The following is a 19,059-nucleotide window of genomic DNA, read 5'->3' as shown; positions in this document are numbered from 1 at the left end:
TGCTCAAAATTTAATCCAATTATTTCTTTACATATTCACTAAAGTTAACAACATTTTAATTGCTAGAGGGCAGCCAAGGACCTTAAACTCTTTGCAGGGAACAATTGACACGTTTATCATTACAAAATCTCTAAATTTTGACAGTATAATTAGACTAAGTTGCTATAGAAGGTTGTTTGTTTTGATTAACCTGACCCATTAAATTAAGTCAAAACTATCAAATAATTTTTGGCAGGGACTAATAATCCCATGCCTGAGAATACCCTGTTTCATAACACATTAGAGTAGGGATATTTAGGTAGCAGTAAATAATAAAGACACTGTATATATCAGTAATAATACTCATAATAACAAGAGTTTCTATTTTCCAGGGCTCATGACATTTTATGATTTGATTTTCAATTTCATAAGAATTAAATTATCTTCTGTTGATTTCTTGATTACATACCTTCTTTCTCTTCAGAGTACTGCCTTTTGGATATTGTTCTAGTAATTTACAGTTTGTGTGCTTTTGAGGAAGATTCAGTAAAAGGAAACAAAACACACATAAAAATTGCCTTTGCTTTTTGATATCTGTAAAATATTGTTAGAGGAGACATATTTATATTCAAAATTAAATTTTGGGATTATAAGAGTTCATTTGCCAATGTTGCAGAATTATCTCAGTAACATATACAATAGTAACTTGGACTGAAAAAAACACAAGGCTTAAAAAAGTATGAAGATGCACTAAAATCATTAGAGGTTGATAATTTTTTTAACTGTTAAATTTTAAAATTTAGGGGATCCAACATGACGGCTGGTGTGGAGAGATCAAGTCTCTGACCTCTTCAGCTGTGCGGGCATAGGGAGTTGTAAACCATCAAAATGATGCTTGCTCGGGATCACTAAGCAATGCTGAGCTGACGTGGATATGGGGCGAACAGTCTGGGCCTCTCAGAACACACACCAAGCCTGGATCGGCTGAATTCAAGCTCCCGTTCTCCTGTGTCTCAGAGACAAACCGCTGTGACTCAGTACTAAATGATCCCGCTGAAACAACTGGTCAGCCCTTCTGAACCTGTGGAGGTTAATACCATCCGAGCCTTTATAGGCAGTGGCCACAAGTTTGAGACGGGGCTTGGGGGAGCAACTCAGGACCCACCCATTGCATTGGTCACCTGGAAAAGGGAACAAACTGCCGCCATTTGCATGGGATACCACCATGGCAGAGAACTGACGTCACCAGAATGCAGCAGAGGAGATAACTACATTGAAACCGGTGGCGACAGGTGTGTAACCACCTAGCCCTCCCTCTCCCCACAGCGGGGAAACCTTAAGGGCCCCTCCCAGCTCTCCCGTGAGCATGATATTTAGACCGAAGGAATCAGGAGTGGCTCCGGACCAGTGGCGAGGAACCCCCAGCTACCTCTCCCACCATTGCTAACAACTGAAGTCTCTTGCACCAGCTACCAGGGGCATGGCTACCGGAGGGCAAGCAAAATTCGCTGAGGCTTCTCAGTCCCAAGCTCCACAAACTTAGGGTCTGAGGGAATGGCAAACAGGGAGAGTGTGCCCAGTCGTTCAAGAAAATAGGGCTCCCCGGAGCAGCAGACCTGGCATGTAGCCAGTATTATGGTGAGTTTCACTGGTGAGCGGGCCTGGCTTGAGGAAAAGTGGGGAAGTGATTAGACACAAGAGAATGCCCTAGGCACTCAGGATTGGAGACCCGCCCAGTCTGGTAGGAGGAGCTGCTGCACAGTGATTTGTTCCCGAGAACTGAGAGGAGAAGCTTGGCCCCGTGGGCACAGCTCCACCTACTGGAAAAGAAGTTAATCAAACTCTAACACTGCATTTATTATTTTTTTTTAATTTGGGTTTTTTTATTTTCTTTTTTTTTTAGTTTTTAATTTTTTTAATATTTTTTTATTTTAATTTTTTTGATTATTTTTTCTAATGTTTTTTTCTTTTTTTCTTTTGTCTTTTCATTTCTTTTCAATTTCCTTATTCCCCCTTCCTTGAATTCTACCTGCTTACTCTCATTCTCTTTAGTGACTTCTTCCCTTCCCTTCTAATACCTTTCCTCCCAAGCATCAAATAAATTTATAGGAGTAAACAGTAACTCAGCAGACAAACAGAACAAAAAGTAACATGAGCAATATGAAAAAGCAAGTAAGAAAAGGAGTTCAAACAATGCAGGACAGTCTAAATATTCAGGAGGACCTAGAGGCATCAGAAAAATTGTCAAATAAAGAACTCAAGGAATACCTTAGACAGATGGAATGGAATCTTAAAGAAGATATGAGACAGCAAATTCAAACAGTGAAAGAACACATTGAAAATGAATTACATAAACAGATAAAAGAAGCAAATAAGCATCTTTATCAGGAGATAGAGATTGTAAAAAAAATCAAACAATAATTCTAGAAATGAAGGAAACTATAAACCAAATTAAAAACTCAAATGAGAGTATCACTAACAGAGTGGAACAAGTAGAAGCCAGAACGTCAGATAATGAAGACAAAATATATCATCTTGAAAAGAGTCTAGCCAACTCAGAGAGGCTGGTAAAAAATCATGAGAAAAACATCCAAAAGATATGGGATAACATAAAAAAAAACAAACTTAAGAGTCATCGTGATAGAGGAAGGTATAGAGGTTCAAACCAAGGGAATGAGCAACATGCTGAATGAAATAATTATACAAAACTTTCCAGAAACAAAAAAGGAAACGGATATAAAAATTGTTGATTCATACAGGACACAGAGCATACAAAATCACAGTAGACCAACGCCAAGACACATTGTTATGAAGATATCCAATATACAGAACAAAGAGAAAATATTAAAAGCTACAGGAGAAAGGAGGCAGATTACATTCAGGGGTAAACCAATAAGGTGAACAACGAATTTTTTATCACAGACGCTGAAAGCGAGAAGATCCTGGAACAATGTATTTCAAACACTGAAAGACAATGGATGCCAACCAAGAATTTTGTATCCAGCAAAATTAAGCTTCAGGTACGACAATGAAATAAAAATCTTTCATGATAAACAAAAGTTAAAAGAATTTGCAGCCAGAAAACCAGCATTGCAAAGCATCTTGAGCATCTTGAGCTAATCATGGAGAAACAAACTAAATTTAAAAAAAAAGATAAATAATCAAACATGGTTGGTAGTACAAATCATATATCAATAGTAACTCTAAACGTTAATGGCTTAAACTCTCCAATAAAGGCTGGTAACATGTATTAAAAAGACAAATCCAACAATATGCTGCCTCCAGGAGACACATCTGATTGGAAAAGACATACACAGGCTGAAGGTGAAAGGTTGGGAAAAAATATACCACGCACAGGGTCCTTGTAAGCAAGCAGGGGTGGCCATCCTCACATCGAATAAAATCGACTTCAAGACTAAGTTAATCAAAATGGATAAGGAAGGACATTATATACTGTTAAAAGGAACCATTCACCAACAAGACATAAAAATTATCAATATTTATGCACCAAATAAGGGTGCTGCGACGTTCATAAAACAAACTCTCCTCAAGTTCAAGAATCAAATAGACCACAACACAATAATTATGGGTGACTTCAACACACCTCTCTCACCATTGGACAGATCCTCCAAACAAAAGTTGAATAACGAAACTATAGAACTCAATATCACAATGAATAACCTAGACTTAACTGACATATATAGAATATATCAACCATCATTAAGTGGATACACTTTTTTCTCAGTAGCACATGGATCCTTCTCAAAAATAGACCATATATTATGCCATAGGGCAACCCTTAGTAAATATAAAGGGGTGGAGATAATACCATGCATTTTATCTGATCATATTGGAATGAAACTGGAAATCAATGATAAAAGAAGGAAGGAAAAATCCTACATCACATGGAAAATGAACAATATGTAACTGAATGATCAATGGGTTACAGAAGACATAAAGGAGGAAATCAAAAGATTCTTAGAGGTAAGTGAAAATACAGACACAACATATCAGAATCTATGGGACACAATGAAAGCAGTTTTAAGAGGGAAATTCATCGCCTGGAGGTCATTCCTCAAAAAAAGGAAAAACCAACAAATAAATGAGCTCACACTTCATCTCAAAGCCCTAGAAAAGGAAGAGCAAAACAACAGCAAAAGTAGTAGAAGGCAAGAAATAATTAAAATCACAGTGGAAATCAATAAAATTACAACAAAAGAAATTATTGAAAAAATTGACAAAACTAAAAGTTGATTCTTTGAAAAAATAAATAAGATCAACAGACCCTTAGCCATGCTAACGAAGAGAAGAAGAGAGATAACTCAAATTACTAACATATGGGATGAAAAAGGCAATATCACAACAGATGCTACAGAAATACAGAAGACAATTAGAAATTATTTTGAAAACCTATATTCCAATAAAATAGAAGATAGTGAAGACATCGATAAATTTCTTAAGTCATATGATTTGCCCAGACTGAGTCAGGAGGATACACACAATTTGAACAGACCAATATCAATGGATGAAATAGAAGAAGCAATCAAAGGACTAACCAAGAAAAGCCCAGGACAGGATTGGTAAATAGTGGAGTTTTACAAAACCTTTAAAGAAGAATTAATACCAATACTTTTCAAGTTATTTCAGGAAATAGAAAAAGAGGGAGCTCTTCCAAATTCATTCTATGAGGCCAACATCACCCTGATTCCGAAACCAGACAAAGACACCTCAAAGAAAGAAAACTACAGACCAATATCTCTAATGAACCTAGATGCAAAAATCCTCAATAAAATTCTGGCGAATCGGATACAAAAACACATCAAAAAAATTGTGCACCATGATCAAGTAGGATTCATCCCTGGGATGCAAAAATGGTTCAATATACGGAAATCAATAAATGTTATTCACCACATCAATAGACTTAAAGATAAGAACCATATGATAATCTCAATAGATGCAGAAATAGCATTCGACAAAGTACAGCATCCCCTTATGTTCAAAACATTAGAAAAACTAGGGATAACAGGAACTTACCTCAACATTGTAAAAGCTATCTATGCTAAGCCTCAGACTAGCATCATTCTGAATGGAGAAAAATTGAAGGCATTCCCTCTAAAATCTGGAACAAGACAGGGATTCCCTCTATCACCACTTCTATTCAATATAGTTCTCGAAACACTGACCAGAGCAATTAGACAGACAAAAGAAATTAAAGGCATAAAAATAGGAAAGAAGAACTTAAATTATCACTATTTGCCGACGACATGATGCTATACCTAGAAGACCCAAAATGGTCTACAAAGAAACTACTAGAACTAATAAATGAATTCAGCAAAATGGCAGGATATAAAATCAACACGCATAAATCAAAGGCATTTCTGTATATCAGCGACAAAACTTCTGAAACGAAAATGAGGAAAAACACCCCATTCACAATATCCTCAAAAAAATAAAATAAAATACTTGGGAATCAACCTAACAAAAGAGGTGAAAGATTTATACAATGAAAACTACAGAACCCTAAAGAGAGAAATAGAAGAAGTTCTTAGAAGATGGAAAAATATACCCTGTTCATGGATAGGCAGAACTAACATCATCAAAATGGCGATATTACCAAAAGTTCTCTATAGGTTTAATGCAATGCCAATCAAAATCCCAATGGCATTTCTTGTAGAAATAGATAAAGCAATCATGAAATTCATATGGAAAAATAAAAGACCCAGAATAGCAAAAGAAACTCTAAGCAGGAAGTGTGAATAAGGCGGCATAGCTAGATGCTGAGGGCCATTGCCAAGTAGGAATGACGCATCAAAATTTCCTTGCCAGCGTACCCCATGTTATATGGACTTGCCTTAGAATTTCGCTGTTGACATTGCATGTAAGGTGACCTTGCCCAAGGACCAAGGCGGATCTGGGTTTAGAGCTGATCAGGTTTGAGGAAGTATCCCGTTCCTTGGGTTTAGGACGTTCCCGGTTTAAGACAATAGGGGTTTTAGGGAAGTTGGAGGTTGAAGATTATTGCTGCAGGGATTAGGGTGTTCCTGCTGCTTGTTCCCGATGAGTTCTCGTGAGATTCAAAGGGGATATTGGAAAAAAAAGCCTCGTGGAGTAGGTGAATTGGGCGGCAGCAGAACTTGGATTTCCCCAGAACATGTGTGTAGAGGCCGGTGTGAGTTCGGGAATAAAGATTGCTGGTTGAATCTACAACGTGTGTGGTGGCTTGTGATCTTGTGCCCAGCCAAGACTGCGGCATTTTGGTGTCCCCGTACAAGCCACCACTGGATAGTGGTGTCAGTTCTGAGTTGTTTTAAAAAACATAAAACATATATAAACATAAAAAAAAATAAAATTTAGATATATGCAGCATTTTTAAGTCTTTAAATATCATCTAAAAGTAAAACTAATGCTTGCAGGTGACATATGTAAGAGAGGTCTTCCAAGTCTTTCAAGAAAAACCTATGGTTTCATTTTCTACTGGAAAAAAAAATCTTAGACCATACCATTTGTGCATAATTGGCTCTGCTATCAGTCTTTTGTGTTTTACACAAACTCCATAGTATCACTTTATAATCTATTATTAAAACCCATCAATTTGTGTCAATCCTTTGCTTTAAAATAAGCCAGCTCTTTACGTACAGAATACATTTTTTATAATAGCAATAATCCCCTTCTTATCCTGACCTTAACTAGCTTTAAGTGCCTTGTTTACTTTCCCAATCCTATGGAGTTCAACTTCTAGGCCTTTTCTTAATTGACAATACTCTTCAATACTATTCTTTCTGTTGGAATGCTCTTAATTTGTAATATGTGTGATATATTCCTAAGCATTTGAGAAAACATTTAAAGTGTCTCTCTGACTCAGTGTCTCTGTCTCTGTCTCTCTCTCTCTCTCTCTCTCACCCATAGACATACACACACATAACACCCACACACAACTAAAATGAGGTCACAAAATTCTTGAGCCTGGGGAAATGTGAGGTGTGAGACTGCAGTCCCATTGGTCACTGTGACCTGGAATATAGCAATTTTCTGAGACCCCATGATTCCATAACAATAATAAATAACTTTGGTAAAAGTCTTTTCCTTATTATTGTAACTCTTACCTGGAATGAATAAGTGACCAGTTAACACTCTATGTCTTGTGTTTTCTTGACACCCAAGGTATATTATAGCAAGGGAGTTGCTGTAACCTCATTTGTTTTTGTTTTGTTAGCTATAAAGCTTCAGACCACTCAGATGTCATTTCAGAAGCACAAATTCTAGGATGATTAGACAGTTGTCTCCTTGGATTATCATCCTTAGGTTGGCCTGAATAAAATCTTTATTCTCACACACAGCATGCCTTACCTTGCCTTTCAATTTGACACATCCATCAAAGCCTGGGTGATGGTTAATCTTGGTTGTCAACTTGACTCAATTGAGAGATGCCTAAAGATTGGTAGAGCACAGTTTTGGGTGCTTATCTGAGGGTGAATCCAGAGAAGATTGTCATGGGGAGCAGCGAACTCTGTGCAAAGCCCCCCCCACACAGTGTATGGCACTATTCACTGGGCTGGGAGCCTGGACGGAACAAAAAGCAGAATAGGAGGAAACAGACTAGGGAGCATTTGTTGTGTGTTGCTGCTGCTGTGGTCCATGGATGGACATCAGATTCCAGATTCTTCAGCCTTTGAATGCAGACTTGCCCTAGTGACTTTCCAAGGAGGTTCCAAGTCTTCAGTCTCAAAATGAGGCTGTATCATTCATTCCTCTTGTTCTGAGACTCCAGCTTCTTGGCCTGGAAGCTACTGGGTCCTCTGGCTCTGCACTCCACAGATGGCCACTGGGGACTATCCACAATCATATAAGATGTCTAATAAATCCCATTTTCTAATATTACAGATCAATATAAATACAATTTCCTCTGTGAAATCATTACCTACTTCAAGGAGGAGTAGATTATTTCCTCCCTATTTTCTAAACAGATATTTATTCATAATTACTATATCAGGCATCAAATTTGTTCACAAAAATTACACAAAAGATAATGTGGTATATTGATGATAAATTACCACCTAGATTTGGACCCTGTGATCTCACAGGTTTTTACATCAGATGATGGATAAGTAAGTCTCCAGCCTATTATATGTGTATATGAATGTGTTAAAGCCTTCTATGTCTCAATATGAAGTGATAACCTAAAGATACACTTATAATATATAAAGCATCTTAATTATAAATGAAAGAAAGGATGCACAAGATGGGTTATATATATGACTTGGTGTATTTATATGCTCAAAGTCAATCTCTATAAAGATTCCATATTCCATGGGCTGGGGTTTTAGCTCAGTGGTAGAGTGCTTGCCTAGCACATGTGCGGCACTGGGTTTGATCCTCAGCATCACATAAAAATAAACAAATGAAATAAAGGTGTTATGTCAATGTACAACTTTAGAAATGTATATTTAAAGACTCCATATATTTTCAATATGGCTGCAGAAAATTAAAACTATATCATCCCTAATGACTTTTAAATGGCTTTTTTACAAGTGGTAAGAATGAGTCTTTTGTTGACACTTCTAAATCTTTGTTAAAAATATTTTTGTTCATTTTTACATTTTACCTTTTTGTATTTTGGAGCCAGTCTTTTTCAAAACTTCTGATTTTGAATAATAGGAAGGGATAAGCTATAAATCTAATAAAATATGTTTCTAGCTGGAGGAGTTCTGGTAATTTCCAAGAGAAACCCCCACAGGTGGCATGTTAAAATGAACCATAAAAGAAGTACAAAAGGGAGAATCAACAGAGAAGATAAAAACCAACCACTACATTCCCTACCACTAGTAATGAATAACTCAACAAATCCAAAATAAGCAGGGGAAAAGAAAAACTAAAATAAGCAATGTCATCAAACTAAGCAGATTGATGGGTTACATGCAGAAATTACTGTTAATTTAGATATTCAAGATGATTTCTTCCACAGATCCAGACTATAATACACTCTTTGTGTAAATTATTTGAGTGTGTCTTTCCTAAACAGTTTAGGAAACTGTTACTCTGATTTGGATTGCTAACTTGCGTAGGCAGCAAAAATAAATTTTCTTTCCAAATCACCTATGAATTAGAGGCATATTATCAAAGCAGTTTTACTCAAAATAAATATCAGAAATCAGATTTTGGTTTCTGCAATAATTTTATGCTAAGTGAAAAGCTACAGAGTTTGGCTCATAATCACTGAGTAGTCCTGGTTAGAGCAGCTGGATTCATTATCTAAACACATAGATCTATACCAGCAAATCTCAAATATATTTCTGGCTGTGGTGATTTAGAGGCTGTGTTAAGTAGGTAAATTTTCTGTATCATTTATGATAAAATGTCCTCACAAACAGCATTGCAAATAGGGCCAAAATGAATGTGCACTTACATGTGTATCCTCTCCATGTATGCAGCATTTCAAATTGATGACTTGTAAACCATTTAGGGAACACTTCCAATCCCAGATGGCTCCTTAATTTTTATCATGAATTTACTTGAAGTCCTCAAACATTAACCAGTGATAAGGTATACTGACAAAGATATATGTGATTGATTAAAATTGATGTTTTTAGCAGGTCGCCAAATTATATTAACCTGCTCTGCTGTGAAGCTGTATTAAAAACACCAATCATAAACATAACCTGCCATTTTAAGGAAACAGTTGGATCCAATCTACTAGCTGTTTCTTTTTTAAAAACTTTACCATTTATGTGACTATGCCCTACCAATACGCTAATATCCATCTGGGACATAATCCATAAAAATAATCCAAAGCTGCCTAAAGGAATGATTATCAAACTCTCACTCACTCCCCCAAAATAGTAGGCAAAAACACTCATAAAGTCATATTTTTCTCCTTTTTGTGTGTTTAATTTTATACTATTTAAGGAACTTGTGAGAAAAATGTCACAATGGCCATAGGAAACATCCAAGTTGTCTTTATGCTCTACTTGGATCTATTATACACTCAGTAAGATGGTGAATAATTATCTTGAAGGGGAGAAAGCTCATATAGGTCTGGTAACAGGTCCCTATCTCATTAGACACGTAGAATATAGGACTTTGGGGAGAATTTGAACTGACTCCAAAATTCAAAGGTAATATAAGCAACATTGCTAGCTAAGCTGACTTTGGACCTCAGGAGGTGTCCATGATCAAGTGACAGAGGTAAAAGAAGTCAATGCTGGTTTACAGATATATCCACCAATAAACTTGTACTACCTTCTGACATTTCAGTTCCACAATGTAATGGCCCTTACATAGGGCAAGAAAGGAAATCTTCCTAGTAGTCAGAACCATGTTCATTTTCTTTTCTTTTCCTTAAAAGACCTACACAATGGACAGTGGATAATGATTTTCCCATTTCTCAGAATTTTGAAAGTAACAAAACTGAGGCATGGATAATAAGTTCTGAATAAGAAGCAATAAACTTCTGGAAATGGCAAAAGTCTGAAAGTATTTGTGTTCTAAGTTAGTACCCAACTGCAAAGCCTTTTTTCAGTAGCAAAGTGGAGATTACACCCCTTTCTGTGAACATCAGTCAACCTTTCTCCAGTCACTTCAGCTTGAACAATGGGCTAATACACAAGACAATCAAGGCATCAGGTATAGAAGATAAACATGTGGTCATAAAGGATAGTTTTCCCTTCAACAAGACTATTCCAGCTGTCACTGTTGTTAAACATATAACATGCCATCAGTGGTGCTTCATAGTGACTCCTTGTGGCTCCATTCCCACTGGGATCTTCTCACCATGTTGACTATTTCCATGAAGGAAGAAGCAACATCCTTCACCAGAAAAAACAGAGTAGATATAAATTGCCTTCCCTGAGTGCTCTGCTTTTTCAATAACTATGAGCCATAGGATAATAGTTACTATGGATGTCTATAATGATACCTACACAACTCAGCTTCTGGCCAAAGAACATATTTACCAGCAAGAAATGAGGGAGAGGTTCACACCCATGGAACCTCTTAGCCCATACCACATCACCTCAGGTTGGCTCGCTTGAGACAGCAGTGAAATATCCTATTAAACAGTTATAGTGCTGGCTAAGTATTAATAATACCTCATTAGGGATGTACCGTCCTACAAGATTTGGTGTATTTTCTGAACCAGCAACAAGCATGATACTACCTTTTCCCATAGCCAGAATACATGCATCAGGGAACCAAGAGGTGGGAGTGGACATGGTTCTTCTCTCCTGCTATCCTTAAGGGCCAGTCACAAAGCTTTGCATCCTGTTTTCTCCCTTTTGGCTCTGCAGGTTGAGAGGACTGCATTTCTGAGAAATAAATGCTTCCATTAGAAGACCTAACAATGAGTCCATGGAACTTACCTTGTCACTTTGACTTCTTTATACCATCAAGGAAATGGACAAAGGATTTGCATACTAACTGATGCATAATAGTAATATTGGCCTTATAATTCAGCCTTGAATTATTATATTTTTGGCATAATGATGCATAATAGTAACATCAGACTTATAACTCAGCCTAAAGGTTTCACAATATTAATGGAGATTGAAACCAAGTCCAGAAGAAGAATGAATATCACTCAGAAACAGAGGCAGTGGTTCACAGAATTTTGTATCCACCCCTCTGTGGAGAGGGTAAACTGGATGGCTATATAAGGCAGAGTTATCATATCCTGTGGAAGATGAAGTCTGGTGGTGGTTTTTGAAGCTCAAATATGCACAGAAGAATATAGGTGGATTCTGAGTTGACAAAATTAAGACCAGTTGAGATTTCAGTTCAAACTGATATCATTACTTTCCCTCTCATATATTTTTGTGTGCTTCAAAGGCAAGAAACCTGAAAGTCCATTTTCCAGAGCTCTTTTAACTGGATGACTACAGAATTAGTCTGCAAATGACCAATAGGCATTATGATGCAGAAGGAAGCAAAAAAAAATAAAAAATAAAATAAAATAAAATAAAATAGAACAACAAAACATTGCTTTCTGGCAGAAATTTAAAGAAATGCACAGGGAGACAGGAGCTTCAGTGTGAAAAGGCTTCCAAATCAGTCATTTCAGGTGCTTCAGAGAGCATGAACATTAGAGATTTCTGAGATTCACAGTAGCATCCAGGTGAATTTGAGGATCCTCTTTGGGTCTACTGGCCTCTGATATCAGCAGATAGGTTTTCCTGGCCTTCACCCCAACCCTTACAATGGCTACAGCTGTAATTTCTTGATCCTAACTCCTGCTATTTGAATATTCAGAGTGGCTTCTGACATCTACTCTTTTCGTCAGCTTTTTTAGCTATTGTAGCCAAAAGATCTGACAGGAACAATTGGAAAAGGAAAAGTTTAATTGGTGCTCAAGGTTTCAGACCTCTCAGTGCATAGATGGTTGGCTTCATTCCTCAGGGCCTTAGATGAGGCAGAACAACATGGTGGAAGAGGATAAAAGTTTTCACTACTTTGTTCCAGGAAGCAGAGAGTGAGGGAGGAATGCAGGGAGGATGAGAGAGAGAGAGAGAGAGAGAGAGAGAGAGGGAACTCCACTCTTCAGATAAAAAACATATCCCAAAAGTATATCCCCAATGACCTTTCTTCTCCCACCACACCCTATGTGACTCCTGCTACTACTCAGTTAATTCTGCATCATCAGATTAAATAGTGATTGGTTAAGGCTTTCATAACCCAATCATTTCACCTCTAAACCTTACACACATGAGCTTTTGGTGGACACCTCATATTTAAACCATACATCTACCAACAGGGAAAAATACTATAAATTTGAAATGGCCCACGTCTTCTTTTAGACTATTTTAAATGGAAAACAAACAACATCAAAAACTACATCAATGTTGGTCCTGGTGAAGTCCTAGATCAGGACTTCATGCTATGCAAATTGTCTTCCTCAAGCCTGTGCATATGGTATAGAAAGGCTTTTGAAATTATTCAAAATAACTACTTTTCTCTTGTTACACTTTTTAATAGAAAATGAATGGAAAAAATCTTCACCACACAGCATGAACTCAAAATCTTTAGTCCAATGTTTGAACCCCTTCACAGTTCCTACTCACAAGGCAGGATAATCCTCGATAGATATCTCCACAGACTCCACTGATAATCTCAGAAAATTCATTATTAGTTAGATGGTATTACATTTAGTCTAATAACATATTTAATCTAACAACAACTGAAATATTTTATGAATTACCCATCATATGAGTTTATTAAAAATATGGCATTTAGTATGAGGTGATATTAAATGATGATTGGGACTGTGGGAAAGAAGAAATAATTCCAGTCCCTGGGCCCCAAAACATTTTATGCCAGTTACCCTAATTATGGTTTTCATTTTAAAATTAGTCCTAAAATTAATGCTGATTTAGAACAGATTGTTATGCCTCCATGATTAGGGACAATATCTCCATGGGCAATCTGAACACAGGCTGATTTCTAAGTATTAAAAATTCAATACAAAAGTCCCTTATGTTTGTGATTTTACATTTACTTTTAAAGAGATTACCCCTGCTTAACAGAAAATACTTGTGAGTGTCAAAAAGAAATGTTACAGTGGATAAATGTTTCTAGTTAAAGCATTTAGATATTTCATTGTTACAGAGAACCCATCATTCAAATCACTGAATATTTATTCCCTTTTCATATTTTAAAAACAAGACTAAGTTAAAGAAGTTATTCATTAAAGATCTATTTAGCCTCTAAGCAGTAATTGAAGGGCTGGGGTTATGGCTCAGCAGTAGATTGCTTGCCACACATACAAGGTCTTGAGTTTGTTCCTTAGCACCATATAATAAATACATATGTAAATAAATAAATTAATTATAGGTATTGTGTCCGACTACAACTACAAAAAATAAATATATTTTTTTAAATAAGAAGTAAATGAAGCTTTTCAAACTAAAAATAATCCTGGTCTCTTGCTATGTTTTCAGCAAGATGGCAAATGACATGCGATATGGGAAGAGCTAGACAGCCAGAGTGAACTCACTGTGTCATTCGGCACCGAGTCAAAAAATCTATCAAAAAATTCTATCAAGCTTCATGACTGTCTGCTATACAATGTGACACCTACATCTATCAGTTACATCATCTTTAGATTCCAGATAAGTTTTACTGTTGACATGTTCTTCTTAGCATCAAGTGACAAGAGAAAGTGTCCAGTAAAAGTCCTGAACTGCAAGCACTCCAGAGGCAGGACAACCTAATCTACACCCAAGGAAGCATTTGGGTCAACTGATAAAAATGTAGCCAGTGGCAACCAATCATGGGGGAAGTTGATTCTGAGGCAGTTTCACAGATGGCAGAGTGCCTGACATGATTCCATAACTCGGCACAGTTCAGCCTGAAATGTGCAGGGACAAGGAGAAGAGCCAGAATAACAGCAGAGCGGCCATCACTGTCAGAGATAGTGCAGAGGAGAAAATGTGAGTTTGAGAAAGAACAAATAAAACTGCAATCAGCAAATATCTCCAAGAAGTAGGATTTCCTAAAGGACAGAAATCAGAGTGGGGAAGAGAAATGCTGAGTATTTTTAGGCAATACCCTTAAGTCCTTTAAAAATATAGTGTGATTTCATGAGAAAATAATGATAACTGCCATTTGTTGACACTTAAAGATATGCCAGGCATTGTATCAGGCCCATTATTTCATTATGTTTTCCATCCTTGGAAGAGAAAACACCTGAAGACATCTGTTATTATCATTTTGTACATGAAGACACTATGGTTTAATTTTTCTCCTACCCCTCCTGCAATTTCCCTTCTCTCTCCCTTTCCCTCCCGCCTATCATCCCTGTTTAATGTTAATCTTCTTCTCAAGCTCTTCATCCCTACCCTGTCCTTGGTTACTCCCCTTATATCAAAGAAGACATTTGGCATTTGTTTTTTAAGGATTGGCTAGCTTTGCTTAGCATAATCTGCTCTAATGCCATCCATTTCCCTCCAAATTCTATGATTTTGTCATTTCTTAATGCAGAGTAATACTCCATTGTGTATAAATGCCACATTTTTTAAATCCATTCATCTATTGAAGGGCTTCTAGGTTGCTTCCACAGTCTTGCTATCGTGAATTGTGCTGCTATGAACATCGATGTAGCAGTGTCCCTGTAGCATGCTCTTGTTAGGTCTTTAGGGAATAGACCGAGAAGGGGAATAGCTGGGTCAAATGGTGGTTCCATTCCCAGCTTTCCAATAAATCTCCATACTGCTTTCCAAATTGGCTGCACCAATTTGCAGTCCCACCAACAATGAACAAGTGTGCCCATTTCCCCGCATCCTCGCCAGCACTTGTTGTTGTTGGACTTCATAATGGCTGCCAATCTTACTGGAGTGAGATGGTATCTTAGGGTGGTTTTGATTTGCATTTCTCTGACTGCTAGCGACGTTGAGCATTTTTTCATGTACTTGTTAATTGATTGTATGTCCTCCTCTGAGAAGTGTCTGTTCAGGTCCTTGGCCCATTTGTTGATTGGGTTATTTGTTATCTTATTATCTAATAAGATAATAATAAGGGTAGGAGAAAAATTATACAAGTGGAAGAAATGATTTACAGTAGAGGGGGTGGAGAGAGAGAAGGGGAGGGGAGGGGAGGGGAGGGGGGATAGTGGAGAATGGGATAGACAGCAGAATACAGAAAGGCAATATGTAAATCAATGGAAATGTAACTGATGGGATACAGCAATCTGTATACGGGGTAAAAATGGGAGTTCATAACCCACGTGAATCAAACTGTGAAATATGGTATATTAAGAACTATGTAATGTTTTGAACGACCAAAAATAAAAAAAAAAAAAGACACTATGGTTTGGAAGCTAAGCTAAGCTAAGCTAAGTAAGTTTGGAAGCTAAGCTAAGCCAGCAAGAGTCAACATTTGATTCCGAATCCACCTGGCTTGCAGTCCAATCTATCTTCTCATTGAAAAATGTGTGAACTCTATACTTAACAGTGTATATGTACATATGTAAACACACTTAAACATAGACCAGTCATATGTACATATTCTCACAGTATCATTCTTACACATATCTTAGGGCATTGTGACCACTGTGCTCAGCACTGTGAGGATAAAAATTAGACCATATCTGTACTTGGCTCACTTACTACTTTGAAAATCTGAGAAGGCATTAAAAATCATGAAGAAAGGGGCACATATTTAAGAGATAAATTGTAATCAGTTAGGTTAGAATACGCAAAACATTTACATCTGTTTTCGGGGACTTTCATAGTATTGCAGCCTTCTCCCTAAAGAAGGCAAAGAGTACATAAAATTGTAAAATATAGAAATCAAGAAAGAAAATTGTAAATTTCTTTTACAGGAAAAAGTATCAGTATTTAGTAAAATTTTTTTTAAAAAAAACTTCCATTCTATTGAGTTTTTTTTAAGAGAGAGTGAAAGAGGAGAGAGAGAGAGAGAGAGAGAGAGAGAGAGAGAGGGAGAGAGAGAATTTTTAATATTTTATTTTTTAGTTCTTGGCAGACACAACATCTTTGTTGGTATGTGGTGCTGAGGATCGAACCCGAGCCGCACGCATGCCAGGCGAGCGCGCTACCACTTGAGCCACATCCCCAGCCCAGTATTTAGTAAAATTTTGATATCTCAAAGGAAACTTAAATTTTTTTGATATTATTTGACACATAATAAGTAGCCTTTGTGGGTATTGCAGAGGAGACATGGAAAAGCACATAGAAACTATTCAAATGTTTCATGAACTATAGGTTGAGTTCCCAGATAAAGAGCTGAAATATATATACATGTTTCCTATAAAGAAACTTCCAGAGATTGGTAAATACTGTTATCGTGTTTACTTGCAATTTGAAACTAAGAATGGAGGCTTCTATAATGCATTCAAGTTGATAATTAAGTCATAAACTACCTCTTTATTTGCCCACCTTAGTCAGCTCTCCTTTTTAAAATGTCTTCCATGGTCAACTTTAGTTCATGAAATCTAGGATAACTTTCCCTGGTAACGTAAAGGGAAAAAAAACATGTAAATAAAGGGTTTCTGTGTCTGTAGATGACATGAGAGCAAACCAGGATCTTCTCAGTACCTGCACAAGTTTCAGCAACTCCATAGCCTTATTTGTATCTCATTGTTCTCTAAACCAAGGTAAATCGGATTAGAGGATATCTACAAAATTTCCAGGCTGTCTTTTATGATTTTGTGCATTGAGCTGTTAACCAAAGCTGACTCCAGGGATTAGTTTTCCATGGGAATGTCACCGTCCATGTCATGTACCTTAATTTCAACTCTGGTTTATTTTGTTTTGGTATGAACTGCATCACTTTTGTAACAGAAACATCAATACCTATTTGTTTAAACTGATATTGTAATAACTGACATGATGGAATTTTGTTTCTTTGAAACCTCTCATGGAAACTAACCCCTAGGTGTGTTCTAGATATAATGCCCTGTCCACACATTTTAAATACCTGGCAATGTCCTCTTTTCCTCCTTTAACAGAGGGGATCAGTTTCTATGGTCCTTTTCAATGAGGGAAATAAATACCTCATTCTTTCCAATCTCTCCTTTTCTTTCCCAACTTTATTTTATATATTTTAACAAGTGACTTTGCTGAGCCTCACACACTATGTGACCAAACTCAGTGTGACTTTAATGTCTGAAAAGAAAGCCCTTGCATTTCTCTTTTGATAATTTGAAGAGTATGTCAATCTTTTTCTTATTCTTGCAAGAATAAGTCTGGTCACCACTGCCAGGTGATTATCAAATTTCTCTTGCTTTTTCAGTAAGTGTTGAGATTTCAGCTAACTGAGGGAGGCTCCCTGAAACTCTTGCTGCAGCTGGATTCCCTGAATTATCTTATCTGGCCCACATCTCAGTACCTCACTTGAGCTAAGGCCTGACAGCTAGATTATAATGTTGCCTTTGTGTAACATGAAAAAGTTTCATATTTGTCTGTCAAATGTAAATTTACCAAGTCTGGCATCTACCAGAGAATTTTGAGAAAAGAATGCTTTTGTAGGTGGTCTCTTTTGAGGGTTTTTTTTTTTGTTTGATTGTTTGTTTTATTTCCAAATCAGTAATTTAATTCATTCCTTTAAAAAGAACTGTTGTTCAGGTCTAGCAAACTTAGTCTTGAAACTTCCTTTGTAATGGTCTCCATGTTGATAAACTATACCATAAATCCTGTTTACCAAAATCCATATGATTTTGAAGAGTAATGCAGAATTTGGAGAAATAACACCACAGACTATGGCCCCAGTTCCCACCTAGGACAGTAACCAGAAAACCATCTCATCTGGGTGGTTCAGTGGAATATGTTGACTGAAAGAGAGACAGGCACCTAGAGAGGATCCCCTCCCCTCACTTGCTCCCCCATCACTCTCCTCCCCTGTGGCCTTATGATAGCAAGTGCTCTTACCTCAGTTCTGCTGACCTGCCACCTCTGCAGACCTGCTCCTCAAAACTGATTTTACCTCTCATCGAATTACAAGCGCACTATTTAGAAGGACTTCATCACAGCCAATCACACTGAGGATGTTCTCCAATGTAAGGGTTATTTTAATCACTATCCACTTGCCAGGGCTGCCATAAAACAAACTACCACAAAACTCTTTGCTTAAAATCATTGAAATTTATTTCCTTACAGTTCTGAAATCCAGACATCATAAATCAACACGTCACAGACTGCAGTCCCCAAGTCCCTGGTGTCCTGCTTCGCTTCTTCCACCTCTGGTGACTCCCAGCACATCTTGGCTTGGGAGCTCATCACTCCAATCTTTGCCTCTATCATCAGACCACTGCTTCCTCTTCTGTTTGGCTTCTTGTTGGTAGGTCTGCATGGAATCTCCCTCTGCCTCTATTTGATAAGGACTCTTGCGAGAGTATTTAGAGTCCACCCAGGTAATCCAAGGTAATCTTTTCATCTCAAAATTTAGTCCATCTGCAAATGACCCTTTTTTCCAAATACGGTTAAAATATAAAAATTCCAGAGCTTAGGACTTGATATTTGGTGCAGGAATTATTCAACCTACTACAGTTCAACAGAAGTTCAGGGCCATAAAAATTTTAGCTCTTAGGATCCTTAGGCAAAAAAAAAAAAAATTGACCTCCATGTTCACATATATCAC

The sequence above is a fragment of the Spermophilus citellus genome, assembly GCF_964194105.1.
Source record: "Spermophilus citellus genome assembly, chromosome: 16".
Classification (NCBI taxonomy): domain Eukaryota; kingdom Metazoa; phylum Chordata; class Mammalia; order Rodentia; family Sciuridae; genus Spermophilus; species Spermophilus citellus.
The sequence above is the reverse complement of the archived record's forward strand: the minus strand, read 5'-3'. Positions refer to the sequence as shown.